This window comes from Chiloscyllium punctatum, chromosome 30, assembly GCF_047496795.1.
Source record: "Chiloscyllium punctatum isolate Juve2018m chromosome 30, sChiPun1.3, whole genome shotgun sequence".
Taxonomy (NCBI): Eukaryota; Metazoa; Chordata; class Chondrichthyes; order Orectolobiformes; family Hemiscylliidae; genus Chiloscyllium; species Chiloscyllium punctatum.
The window spans coordinates 528,549-541,294 of NC_092768.1; the positions used below are offsets into that span (position 1 = coordinate 528,549).

General features: G+C 50.2%; 7 non-coding genes across 7 annotated transcripts; all 7 read left to right on the forward strand.

Annotated features, from left to right (window-relative positions):
* The first annotated feature begins 1,522 nt into the window (after nucleotides 1-1,522).
* On the forward strand, nucleotides 1,523-1,594 carry trnad-guc (transfer RNA aspartic acid (anticodon GUC)). The gene has a single exon. It is a non-coding gene; the product is annotated as a tRNA-Asp (tRNA).
* A 1,743-nt stretch (nucleotides 1,595-3,337) lies between these two features.
* On the forward strand, nucleotides 3,338-3,409 carry trnad-guc (transfer RNA aspartic acid (anticodon GUC)). The gene has a single exon. It is a non-coding gene; the product is annotated as a tRNA-Asp (tRNA).
* A 1,743-nt stretch (nucleotides 3,410-5,152) lies between these two features.
* trnad-guc (transfer RNA aspartic acid (anticodon GUC)) lies at nucleotides 5,153-5,224 on the forward strand. The gene has a single exon. It is a non-coding gene; the product is annotated as a tRNA-Asp (tRNA).
* A 1,743-nt stretch (nucleotides 5,225-6,967) lies between these two features.
* On the forward strand, nucleotides 6,968-7,039 carry trnad-guc (transfer RNA aspartic acid (anticodon GUC)). Its single transcript has one exon. It is a non-coding gene; the product is annotated as a tRNA-Asp (tRNA).
* Nucleotides 7,040-8,782: 1,743 nt separating this feature from the next.
* trnad-guc (transfer RNA aspartic acid (anticodon GUC)) lies at nucleotides 8,783-8,854 on the forward strand. The gene has a single exon. It is a non-coding gene; the product is annotated as a tRNA-Asp (tRNA).
* Nucleotides 8,855-10,597: 1,743 nt separating this feature from the next.
* Nucleotides 10,598-10,669, forward strand: trnad-guc (transfer RNA aspartic acid (anticodon GUC)). The gene has a single exon. It is a non-coding gene; the product is annotated as a tRNA-Asp (tRNA).
* A 1,740-nt stretch (nucleotides 10,670-12,409) lies between these two features.
* trnad-guc (transfer RNA aspartic acid (anticodon GUC)) lies at nucleotides 12,410-12,481 on the forward strand. The gene has a single exon. It is a non-coding gene; the product is annotated as a tRNA-Asp (tRNA).
* The last annotated feature ends 265 nt before the right edge of the window (nucleotides 12,482-12,746 follow it).

Here is a 12,746-nt window from a genome sequence, read left to right on the forward strand (position 1 = left end):
GAAGGCTCACCGGACCAGAAACCTTGTCTGCTTTCTTCCCCTTCCCCCACCCCCACTCCAGATGCTGACTTGCTCCAGCAATTTCTGTTTCCCACTCTGATTTTGTTGTCACTTCGTCCCGTCAGTGGGCATATAACTCGCACGCAAACGGCGTGCAAATTAAAACCTTTAAGCAACCGGTAGCGACAAATGACAGTGAGCTTTCCCCTCTCCCTCGCTCCAATCAAAAAGGGGTCAGACCCCTCAGAGTTTGGACCCGATCCTGCCATTAAGGTGATGCAACACCATCCCCTGCTGCTGGCAGACTGTACTACACCCACAGTGGAAAGTCAAAGTCATCTGAGTGGCATCGTCTGCTCTTCTCGATAGAAGGACAAAGCCCAGTGGCTGGGTTAACATGAAGGTCAACACAGAGGCAAGCTTGAGAAAGCACGTGCAGGTACTCAACCTACACTGTTGGCATCATAGGAGCACCACAGTGTGGAAGCAGGCCATTCACACTGACCCTTCTGAAGAGAAACCCATGCAGATCCATGCTTGGTACTGAGGGATCCCAGCAAAAGTTCACCGGTTCCCAATGTTGGGGACGTCCAGAACCAGGGGTGACAGTCTCCGAACGAAGGGCAAGCGATTCAGGAAGAATTTTTCTCTCAGAGAGTGGTGAACCTGTGGACTTGTCTCCCACAGGAAGATGCGGCTATGCCGGTTTGTGAGATACACTCAAGAGGGAGCCGGACGTAGACCTTGCAGCTAAAGGGATCCAGGGGTACGGAGAGGAAGCTGGAGTGCTTACTGAAATTACATGTTCAATCGTGATCACATTGAACGGTGGCGGTGTCTTGAAGGGCTGAATGGAACAAGTGAGGACTGCAGTTGCTGGAAATCAGAGTCTCGATCAGTGTGGCGCTGGAAACGCGAAGCAAGTCAGGCAGCATCCTGATTTTCCTGCTCCTCGGATTCTGCCTGACTTGAAGGGCTGAATGGCCTACTCCTGCACTTAATTTCTACGTTTCGATGTTAAATGCATGGCTGAGAGATCTGATGCAGCGTACAGTAAAGTCACCCCACCGTCCTCCGGGAGCACTGCTCTCTGATGAGGAAGCGATTGATGGGTGGTAGTAGAACCTGAGGGGACGAGCTTGAAAAAGGGAAGCTTTCGTGCTGAGTCCATTTGGCAGTGGGAATTGAAGCCAGGCTGTTGGATTTGTGCTGTCGTACACAAATCAGTTTGTTAGAAGCAGGTAATGGGAGAGCGCGCGTGGATCAGCAGCAGACGAAGTTTAACGCAGACGGTAGGGCACAACGAAAAGGCTGTTTTACAGCAGCAGCAGCAGCAGCGGCGGATTACTTGAAAGAAAGATAGTCGAATAATAAAACATGAAAACAACAATAACTATTCTCTTAATCATCTCCACAGAGGTAGAAGATGATCTAAAGGAGAACTCAAATTGACAACAAAATCCAAATTTCACATAAGAACATTCTACCTAATACGGATGCGACAGAGTGCGCTGTCGTCCAATCCTCGGTAGTATAGTGGTTAGTATCCCCGCCTGTCACGCGGGAGACCGGGGTTCAATTCCCCGCCGGGGAGTCTGCGGCATTTTGAGAGGCCAGCTCCATATCTCAATGCAGGAGTGCCGATTTCAAGTCCCATGCGTTCCCAGGGCGGAGCGGTCTGCTCTTGTCAACAAACAAAACCTACGATACTCTCCATTCTGCTCTCCCTGGCCAACTTGTCCTTTCATCTACCAAGGAGATGATCATTTGAGACTTCCTCATTTTTTGGCGACAAATGAAAACTGCCGTCCTCAAGAAGGCTCACCGGACCAGAAACCTTGTCTGCTTTCTTCCCCTTCCCCCACCCCCACTCCAGATGCTGACTTGCTCCAGCAATTTCTGTTTCCCACTCTGATTTTGTTGTCACTTCGTCCCGTCAGTGGGCATATAACTCGCACGCAAACGGCGTGCAAATTAAAACCTTTAAGCAACCGGTAGCGACAAATGACAGTGAGCTTTCCCCTCTCCCTCGCTCCAATCAAAAAGGGGTCAGACCCCTCAGAGTTTGGACCCGATCCTGCCATTAAGGTGATGCAACACCATCCCCTGCTGCTGGCAGACTGTACTACACCCACAGTGGAAAGTCAAAGTCATCTGAGTGGCATCGTCTGCTCTTCTCGATAGAAGGACAAAGCCCAGTGGCTGGGTTAACATGAAGGTCAACACAGAGGCAAGCTTGAGAAAGCACGTGCAGGTACTCAACCTACACTGTTGGCATCATAGGAGCACCACAGTGTGGAAGCAGGCCATTCACACTGACCCTTCTGAAGAGAAACCCATGCAGATCCATGCTTGGTACTGAGGGATCCCAGCAAAAGTTCACCGGTTCCCAATGTTGGGGACGTCCAGAACCAGGGGTGACAGTCTCCGAACGAAGGGCAAGCGATTCAGGAAGAATTTTTCTCTCAGAGAGTGGTGAACCTGTGGACTTGTCTCCCACAGGAAGATGCGGCTATGCCGGTTTGTGAGATACACTCAAGAGGGAGCCGGACGTAGACCTTGCAGCTAAAGGGATCCAGGGGTACGGAGAGGAAGCTGGAGTGCTTACTGAAATTACATGTTCAATCGTGATCACATTGAACGGTGGCGGTGTCTTGAAGGGCTGAATGGAACAAGTGAGGACTGCAGTTGCTGGAAATCAGAGTCTCGATCAGTGTGGCGCTGGAAACGCGAAGCAAGTCAGGCAGCATCCTGATTTTCCTGCTCCTCGAATTCTGCCTGACTTGAAGGGCTGAATGGCCTACTCCTGCACTTAATTTCTACGTTTCGATGTTAAATGCATGGCTGAGAGATCTGATGCAGCGTACAGTAAAGTCACCCCACCGTCCTCCGGGAGCACTGCTCTCTGATGAGGAAGCGATTGATGGGTGGTAGTAGAACCTGAGGGGACGAGCTTGAAAAAGGGAAGCTTTCGTGCTGAGTCCATTTGGCAGTGGGAATTGAAGCCAGGCTGTTGGATTTGTGCTGTCGTACACAAATCAGTTTGTTAGAAGCAGGTAATGGGAGAGCGCGCGTGGATCAGCAGCAGACGAAGTTTAACGCAGACGGTAGGGCACAACGAAAAGGCTGTTTTACAGCAGCAGCAGCAGCAGCGGCGGATTACTTGAAAGAAAGATAGTCGAATAATAAAACATGAAAACAACAATAACTATTCTCTTAATCATCTCCACAGAGGTAGAAGATGATCTAAAGGAGAACTCAAATTGACAACAAAATCCAAATTTCACATAAGAACATTCTACCTAATACGGATGCGACAGAGTGCGCTGTCGTCCAATCCTCGGTAGTATAGTGGTTAGTATCCCCGCCTGTCACGCGGGAGACCGGGGTTCAATTCCCCGCCGGGGAGTGTGCGGCATTTTGAGAGGCCAGCTCCATATCTCAATGCAGGAGTGCCGATTTCAATTCCCATGCGTTCCCAGGGCGGAGCGGTCTGCTCTTGTCAACAAACAAAACCTACGATACTCTCCATTCTGCTCTCCCTGGCCAACTTGTCCTTTCATCTACCAAGGAGATGATCATTTGAGACTTCCTCATTTTTTGGCGACAAATGAAAACTGCCGTCCTCAAGAAGGCTCACCGGACCAGAAACCTTGTCTGCTTTCTTCCCCTTCCCCCACCCCCACTCCAGATGCTGACTTGCTCCAGCAATTTCTGTTTCCCACTCTGATTTTGTTGTCACTTCGTCCCGTCAGTGGGCATATAACTCGCACGCAAACGGCGTGCAAATTAAAACCTTTAAGCAACCGGTAGCGACAAATGACAGTGAGCTTTCCCCTCTCCCTCGCTCCAATCAAAAAGGGGTCAGACCCCTCAGAGTTTGGACCCGATCCTGCCATTAAGGTGATGCAACACCATCCCCTGCTGCTGGCAGACTGTACTACACCCACAGTGGAAAGTCAAAGTCATCTGAGTGGCATCGTCTGCTCTTCTCGATAGAAGGACAAAGCCCAGTGGCTGGGTTAACATGAAGGTCAACACAGAGGCAAGCTTGAGAAAGCACGTGCAGGTACTCAACCTACACTGTTGGCATCATAGGAGCACCACAGTGTGGAAGCAGGCCATTCACACTGACCCTTCTGAAGAGAAACCCATGCAGATCCATGCTTGGTACTGAGGGATCCCAGCAAAAGTTCACCGGTTCCCAATGTTGGGGACGTCCAGAACCAGGGGTGACAGTCTCCGAACGAAGGGCAAGCGATTCAGGAAGAATTTTTCTCTCAGAGAGTGGTGAACCTGTGGACTTGTCTCCCACAGGAAGATGCGGCTATGCCGGTTTGTGAGATACACTCAAGAGGGAGCCGGACGTAGACCTTGCAGCTAAAGGGATCCAGGGGTACGGAGAGGAAGCTGGAGTGCTTACTGAAATTACATGTTCAATCGTGATCACATTGAACGGTGGCGGTGTCTTGAAGGGCTGAATGGAACAAGTGAGGACTGCAGTTGCTGGAAATCAGAGTCTCGATCAGTGTGGCGCTGGAAACGCGAAGCAAGTCAGGCAGCATCCTGATTTTCCTGCTCCTCGGATTCTGCCTGACTTGAAGGGCTGAATGGCCTACTCCTGCACTTAATTTCTACGTTTCGATGTTAAATGCATGGCTGAGAGATCTGATGCAGCGTACAGTAAAGTCACCCCACCGTCCTCCGGGAGCACTGCTCTCTGATGAGGAAGCGATTGATGGGTGGTAGTAGAACCTGAGGGGACGAGCTTGAAAAAGGGAAGCTTTCGTGCTGAGTCCATTTGGCAGTGGGAATTGAAGCCAGGCTGTTGGATTTGTGCTGTCGTACACAAATCAGTTTGTTAGAAGCAGGTAATGGGAGAGCGCGCGTGGATCAGCAGCAGACGAAGTTTAACGCAGACGGTAGGGCACAACGAAAAGGCTGTTTTACAGCAGCAGCAGCAGCAGCGGCGGATTACTTGAAAGAAAGATAGTCGAATAATAAAACATGAAAACAACAATAACTATTCTCTTAATCATCTCCACAGAGGTAGAAGATGATCTAAAGGAGAACTCAAATTGACAACAAAATCCAAATTTCACATAAGAACATTCTACCTAATACGGATGCGACAGAGTGCGCTGTCGTCCAATCCTCGGTAGTATAGTGGTTAGTATCCCCGCCTGTCACGCGGGAGACCGGGGTTCAATTCCCCGCCGGGGAGTCTGCGGCATTTTGAGAGGCCAGCTCCATATCTCAATGCAGGAGTGCCGATTTCAAGTCCCATGCGTTCCCAGGGCGGAGCGGTCTGCTCTTGTCAACAAACAAAACCTACGATACTCTCCATTCTGCTCTCCCTGGCCAACTTGTCCTTTCATCTACCAAGGAGATGATCATTTGAGACTTCCTCATTTTTTGGCGACAAATGAAAACTGCCGTCCTCAAGAAGGCTCACCGGACCAGAAACCTTGTCTGCTTTCTTCCCCTTCCCCCACCCCCACTCCAGATGCTGACTTGCTCCAGCAATTTCTGTTTCCCACTCTGATTTTGTTGTCACTTCGTCCCGTCAGTGGGCATATAACTCGCACGCAAACGGCGTGCAAATTAAAACCTTTAAGCAACCGGTAGCGACAAATGACAGTGAGCTTTCCCCTCTCCCTCGCTCCAATCAAAAAGGGGTCAGACCCCTCAGAGTTTGGACCCGATCCTGCCATTAAGGTGATGCAACACCATCCCCTGCTGCTGGCAGACTGTACTACACCCACAGTGGAAAGTCAAAGTCATCTGAGTGGCATCGTCTGCTCTTCTCGATAGAAGGACAAAGCCCAGTGGCTGGGTTAACATGAAGGTCAACACAGAGGCAAGCTTGAGAAAGCACGTGCAGGTACTCAACCTACACTGTTGGCATCATAGGAGCACCACAGTGTGGAAGCAGGCCATTCACACTGACCCTTCTGAAGAGAAACCCATGCAGATCCATGCTTGGTACTGAGGGATCCCAGCAAAAGTTCACCGGTTCCCAATGTTGGGGACGTCCAGAACCAGGGGTGACAGTCTCCGAACGAAGGGCAAGCGATTCAGGAAGAATTTTTCTCTCAGAGAGTGGTGAACCTGTGGACTTGTCTCCCACAGGAAGATGCGGCTATGCCGGTTTGTGAGATACACTCAAGAGGGAGCCGGACGTAGACCTTGCAGCTAAAGGGATCCAGGGGTACGGAGAGGAAGCTGGAGTGCTTACTGAAATTACATGTTCAATCGTGATCACATTGAACGGTGGCGGTGTCTTGAAGGGCTGAATGGAACAAGTGAGGACTGCAGTTGCTGGAAATCAGAGTCTCGATCAGTGTGGCGCTGGAAACGCGAAGCAAGTCAGGCAGCATCCTGATTTTCCTGCTCCTCGAATTCTGCCTGACTTGAAGGGCTGAATGGCCTACTCCTGCACTTAATTTCTACGTTTCGATGTTAAATGCATGGCTGAGAGATCTGATGCAGCGTACAGTAAAGTCACCCCACCGTCCTCCGGGAGCACTGCTCTCTGATGAGGAAGCGATTGATGGGTGGTAGTAGAACCTGAGGGGACGAGCTTGAAAAAGGGAAGCTTTCGTGCTGAGTCCATTTGGCAGTGGGAATTGAAGCCAGGCTGTTGGATTTGTGCTGTCGTACACAAATCAGTTTGTTAGAAGCAGGTAATGGGAGAGCGCGCGTGGATCAGCAGCAGACGAAGTTTAACGCAGACGGTAGGGCACAACGAAAAGGCTGTTTTACAGCAGCAGCAGCAGCAGCGGCGGATTACTTGAAAGAAAGATAGTCGAATAATAAAACATGAAAACAACAATAACTATTCTCTTAATCATCTCCACAGAGGTAGAAGATGATCTAAAGGAGAACTCAAATTGACAACAAAATCCAAATTTCACATAAGAACATTCTACCTAATACGGATGCGACAGAGTGCGCTGTCGGACAATCCTCGGTAGTATAGTGGTTAGTATCCCAGCCTGTCACGCGGGAGACCGGGGTTCAATTCCCCGCCGGGGAGTGTGCGGCATTTTGAGAGGCCAGCTCCATATCTCAATGCAGGAGTGCCGATTTCAATTCCCATGCGTTCCCAGGGCGGAGCGGTCTGCTCTTGTCAACAAACAAAACCTACGATACTCTCCATTCTGCTCTCCCTGGCCAACTTGTCCTTTCATCTACCAAGGAGATGATCATTTGAGACTTCCTCATTTTTTGGCGACAAATGAAAACTGCCGTCCTCAAGAAGGCTCACCGGACCAGAAACCTTGTCTGCTTTCTTCCCCTTCCCCCACCCCCACTCCAGATGCTGACTTGCTCCAGCAATTTCTGTTTCCCACTCTGATTTTGTTGTCACTTCGTCCCGTCAGTGGGCATATAACTCGCACGCAAACGGCGTGCAAATTAAAACCTTTAAGCAACCGGTAGCGACAAATGACAGTGAGCTTTCCCCTCTCCCTCGCTCCAATCAAAAAGGGGTCAGACCCCTCAGAGTTTGGACCCGATCCTGCCATTAAGGTGATGCAACACCATCCCCTGCTGCTGGCAGACTGTACTACACCCACAGTGGAAAGTCAAAGTCATCTGAGTGGCATCGTCTGCTCTTCTCGATAGAAGGACAAAGCCCAGTGGCTGGGTTAACATGAAGGTCAACACAGAGGCAAGCTTGAGAAAGCACGTGCAGGTACTCAACCTACACTGTTGGCATCATAGGAGCACCACAGTGTGGAAGCAGGCCATTCACACTGACCCTTCTGAAGAGAAACCCATGCAGATCCATGCTTGGTACTGAGGGATCCCAGCAAAAGTTCACCGGTTCCCAATGTTGGGGACGTCCAGAACCAGGGGTGACAGTCTCCGAACGAAGGGCAAGCGATTCAGGAAGAATTTTTCTCTCAGAGAGTGGTGAACCTGTGGACTTGTCTCCCACAGGAAGATGCGGCTATGCCGGTTTGTGAGATACACTCAAGAGGGAGCCGGACGTAGACCTTGCAGCTAAAGGGATCCAGGGGTACGGAGAGGAAGCTGGAGTGCTTACTGAAATTACATGTTCAATCGTGATCACATTGAACGGTGGCGGTGTCTTGAAGGGCTGAATGGAACAAGTGAGGACTGCAGTTGCTGGAAATCAGAGTCTCGATCAGTGTGGCGCTGGAAACGCGAAGCAAGTCAGGCAGCATCCTGATTTTCCTGCTCCTCGGATTCTGCCTGACTTGAAGGGCTGAATGGCCTACTCCTGCACTTAATTTCTACGTTTCGATGTTAAATGCATGGCTGAGAGATCTGATGCAGCGTACAGTAAAGTCACCCCACTGTCCTCCGGGAGCACTGCTCTCTGATGAGGAAGCGATTGATGGGTGGTAGTAGAACCTGAGGGGACGAGCTTGAAAAAGGGAAGCTTTCGTGCTGAGTCCATTTGGCAGTGGGAATTGAAGCCAGGCTGTTGGATTTGTGCTGTCGTACACAAATCAGTTTGTTAGAAGCAGGTAATGGGAGAGCGCGCGTGGATCAGCAGCAGACGAAGTTTAACGCAGACGGTAGGGCACAACGAAAAGGCTGTTTTACAGCAGCAGCAGCAGCAGCGGCGGATTACTTGAAAGAAAGATAGTCGAATAATAAAACATGAAAACAACAATAACTATTCTCTTAATCATCTCCACAGAGGTAGAAGATGATCTAAAGGAGAACTCAAATTGACAACAAAATCCAAATTTCACATAAGAACATTCTACCTAATACGGATGCGACAGAGTGCGCTGTCGTCCAATCCTCGGTAGTATAGTGGTTAGTATCCCCGCCTGTCACGCGGGAGGCCGGGGTTCAATTCCCCGCCGGGGAGTCTGCGGCATTTTGAGAGGCCAGCTCCATATCTCAATGCAGGAGTGCCGATTTCAAGTCCCATGCGTTCCCAGGGCGGAGCGGTCTGCTCTTGTCAACAAACAAAACCTACGATACTCTCCATTCTGCTCTCCCTGGCCAACTTGTCCTTTCATCTACCAAGGAGATGATCATTTGAGACTTCCTCATTTTTTGGCGACAAATGAAAACTGCCGTCCTCAAGAAGGCTCACCGGACCAGAAACCTTGTCTGCTTTCTTCCCCTTCCCCCACCCCCACTCCAGATGCTGACTTGCTCCAGCAATTTCTGTTTCCCACTCTGATTTTGTTGTCACTTCGTCCCGTCAGTGGGCATATAACTCGCACGCAAACGGCGTGCAAATTAAAACCTTTAAGCAACCGGTAGCGACAAATGACAGTGAGCTTTCCCCTCTCCCTCGCTCCAATCAAAAAGGGGTCAGACCCCTCAGAGTTTGGACCCGATCCTGCCATTAAGGTGATGCAACACCATCCCCTGCTGCTGGCAGACTGTACTACACCCACAGTGGAAAGTCAAAGTCATCTGAGTGGCATCGTCTGCTCTTCTCGATAGAAGGACAAAGCCCAGTGGCTGGGTTAACATGAAGGTCAACACAGAGGCAAGCTTGAGAAAGCACGTGCAGGTACTCAACCTACACTGTTGGCATCATAGGAGCACCACAGTGTGGAAGCAGGCCATTCACACTGACCCTTCTGAAGAGAAACCCATGCAGATCCATGCTTGGTACTGAGGGATCCCAGCAAAAGTTCACCGGTTCCCAATGTTGGGGACGTCCAGAACCAGGGGTGACAGTCTCCGAACGAAGGGCAAGCGATTCAGGAAGAATTTTTCTCTCAGAGAGTGGTGAACCTGTGGACTTGTCTCCCACAGGAAGATGCGGCTATGCCGGTTTGTGAGATACACTCAAGAGGGAGCCGGACGTAGACCTTGCAGCTAAAGGGATCCAGGGGTACGGAGAGGAAGCTGGAGTGCTTACTGAAATTACATGTTCAATCGTGATCACATTGAACGGTGGCGGTGTCTTGAAGGGCTGAATGGAACAAGTGAGGACTGCAGTTGCTGGAAATCAGAGTCTCGATCAGTGTGGCGCTGGAAACGCGAAGCAAGTCAGGCAGCATCCTGATTTTCCTGCTCCTCGGATTCTGCCTGACTTGAAGGGCTGAATGGCCTACTCCTGCACTTAATTTCTACGTTTCGATGTTAAATGCATGGCTGAGAGATCTGATGCAGCGTACAGTAAAGTCACCCCACCGTCCTCCGGGAGCACTGCTCTCTGATGAGGAAGCGATTGATGGGTGGTAGTAGAACCTGAGGGGACGAGCTTGAAAAAGGGAAGCTTTCGTGCTGAGTCCATTTGGCAGTGGGAATTGAAGCCAGGCTGTTGGATTTGTGCTGTCGTACACAAATCAGTTTGTTAGAAGCAGGTAATGGGAGAGCGCGCGTGGATCAGCAGCAGACGAAGTTTAACGCAGACGGTAGGGCACAACGAAAAGGCTGTTTTACAGCAGCAGCAGCAGCAGCGGCGGATTACTTGAAAGAAAGATAGTCGAATAATAAAACATGAAAACAACAATAACTATTCTCTTAATCATCTCCACAGAGGTAGAAGATGATCTAAAGGAGAACTCAAATTGACAACAAAATCCAAATTTCACATAAGAACATTCTACCTAATACGGATGCGACAGAGTGCGCTGTCGTCCAATCCTCGGTAGTATAGTGGTTAGTATCCCCGCCTGTCACGCGGGAGACCGGGGTTCAATTCCCCGCCGGGGAGTCGGCGGCATTTTGAGAGGCCAGCTCCATATCTCAATGCAGGAGTGCCGATTTCAAGTCCCATGCGTTCCCAGGGCGGAGCGGTCTGCTCTTGTCAACAAACAAAACCTACGATACTCTCCATTCTGCTCTCCCTGGCCAACTTGTCCTTTCATCTACCAAGGAGATGATCATTTGAGACTTCCTCATTTTTTGGCGACAAATGAAAACTGCCGTCCTCAAGAAGGCTCACCGGACCAGAAACCTTGTCTGCTTTCTTCCCCTTCCCCCACCCCCACTCCAGATGCTGACTTGCTCCAGCAATTTCTGTTTCCCACTCTGATTTTGTTGTCACTTCGTCCCGTCAGTGGGCATATAACTCGCACGCAAACGGCGTGCAAATTAAAACCTTTAAGCAACCGGTAGCGACAAATGACAGTGAGCTTTCCCCTCTCCCTCGCTCCAATCAAAAAGGGGTCAGACCCCTCAGAGTTTGGACCCGATCCTGCCATCAAGGTGATGCAACACCATCCCCTGCTGCTGGCAGACTGTACTACACCCACAGTGGAAAGTCAAAGTCATCTGAGTGGCATCGTCTGCTCTTCTCGATAGAAGGACAAAGCCCAGTGGCTGGGTTAACATGAAGGTCAACACAGAGGCAAGCTTGAGAAAGCACGTGCAGGTACTCAACCTACACTGTTGGCATCATAGGAGCACCACAGTGTGGAAGCAGGCCATTCACACTGACCCTTCTGAAGAGAAACCCATGCAGATCCATGCTTGGTACTGAGGGATCCCAGCAAAAGTTCACCGGTTCCCAATGTTGGGGACGTCCAGAACCAGGGGTGACAGTCTCCGAACGAAGGGCAAGCGATTCAGGAAGAATTTTTCTCTCAGAGAGTGGTGAACCTGTGGACTTGTCTCCCACAGGAAGATGCGGCTATGCCGGTTTGTGAGATACACTCAAGAGGGAGCCGGACGTAGACCTTGCAGCTAAAGGGATCCAGGGGTACGGAGAGGAAGCTGGAGTGCTTACTGAAATTACATGTTCAATCGTGATCACATTGAACGGTGGCGGTGTCTTGAAGGGCTGAATGGAACAAGTGAGGACTGCAGTTGCTGGAAATCAGAGTCTCGATCAGTGTGGCGCTGGAAACGCGAAGCAAGTCAGGCAGCATCCTGATTTTCCTGCTCCTCGAATTCTGCCTGACTTGTAGGGCTGAATGGCCTACTCCTGCACTTAATTTCTACGTTTCGATGTTAAATGCATGGCTGAGAGATCTGATGCAGCGTACAGTAAAGTCACCCCACCGTCCTCCGGGAGCACTGCTCTCTGATGAGGAAGCGATTGATGGGTGGTAGTAGAACCTGAGGGGACGAGCTTGAAAAAGGGAAGCTTTCGTGCTGAGTCCATTTGGCAGTGGGAATTGAAGCCAGGCTGTTGGATTTGTGCTGTCGTACACAAATCAGTTTGTTAGAAGCAGGTAATGGGAGAGCGCGCGTGGATCAGCAGCAGACGAAGTTTAACGCAGACGGTAGGGCACAACGAAAAGGCTGTTTTACAGCAGCAGCAGCAGCGGCGGATTACTTGAAAGAAAGATAGTCGAATAATAAAACATGAAAACAACAATAACTATTCTCTTAATCATCTCCACAGAGGTAGAAGATGATCTAAAGGAGAACTCAAATTGACAACAAAATCCAAATTTCACATAAGAACATTCTACCTAATACGGATGCGACAGAGTGCGCTGTCGTCCAATCCTCGGTAGTATAGTGGTTAGTATCCCCGCCTGTCACGCGGGAGACCGGGGTTCAATTCCCCGCCGGGGAGTGTGCGGCATTTTGAGAGGCCAGCTCCATATCTCAATGCAGGAGTGCCGATTTCAATTCCCATGCGTTCCCAGGGCGGAGCGGTCTGCTCTTGTCAACAAACAAAACCTACGATACTCTCCATTCTGCTCTCCCTGGCCAACTTGTCCTTTCATCTACCAAGGAGATGATCATTTGAGACTTCCTCATTTTTTGGCGACAAATGAAAACTGCCGTCCTCAAGAAGGCTCACCGGACCAGAAACCTTGTCTGCTTTCTTCCCCTTC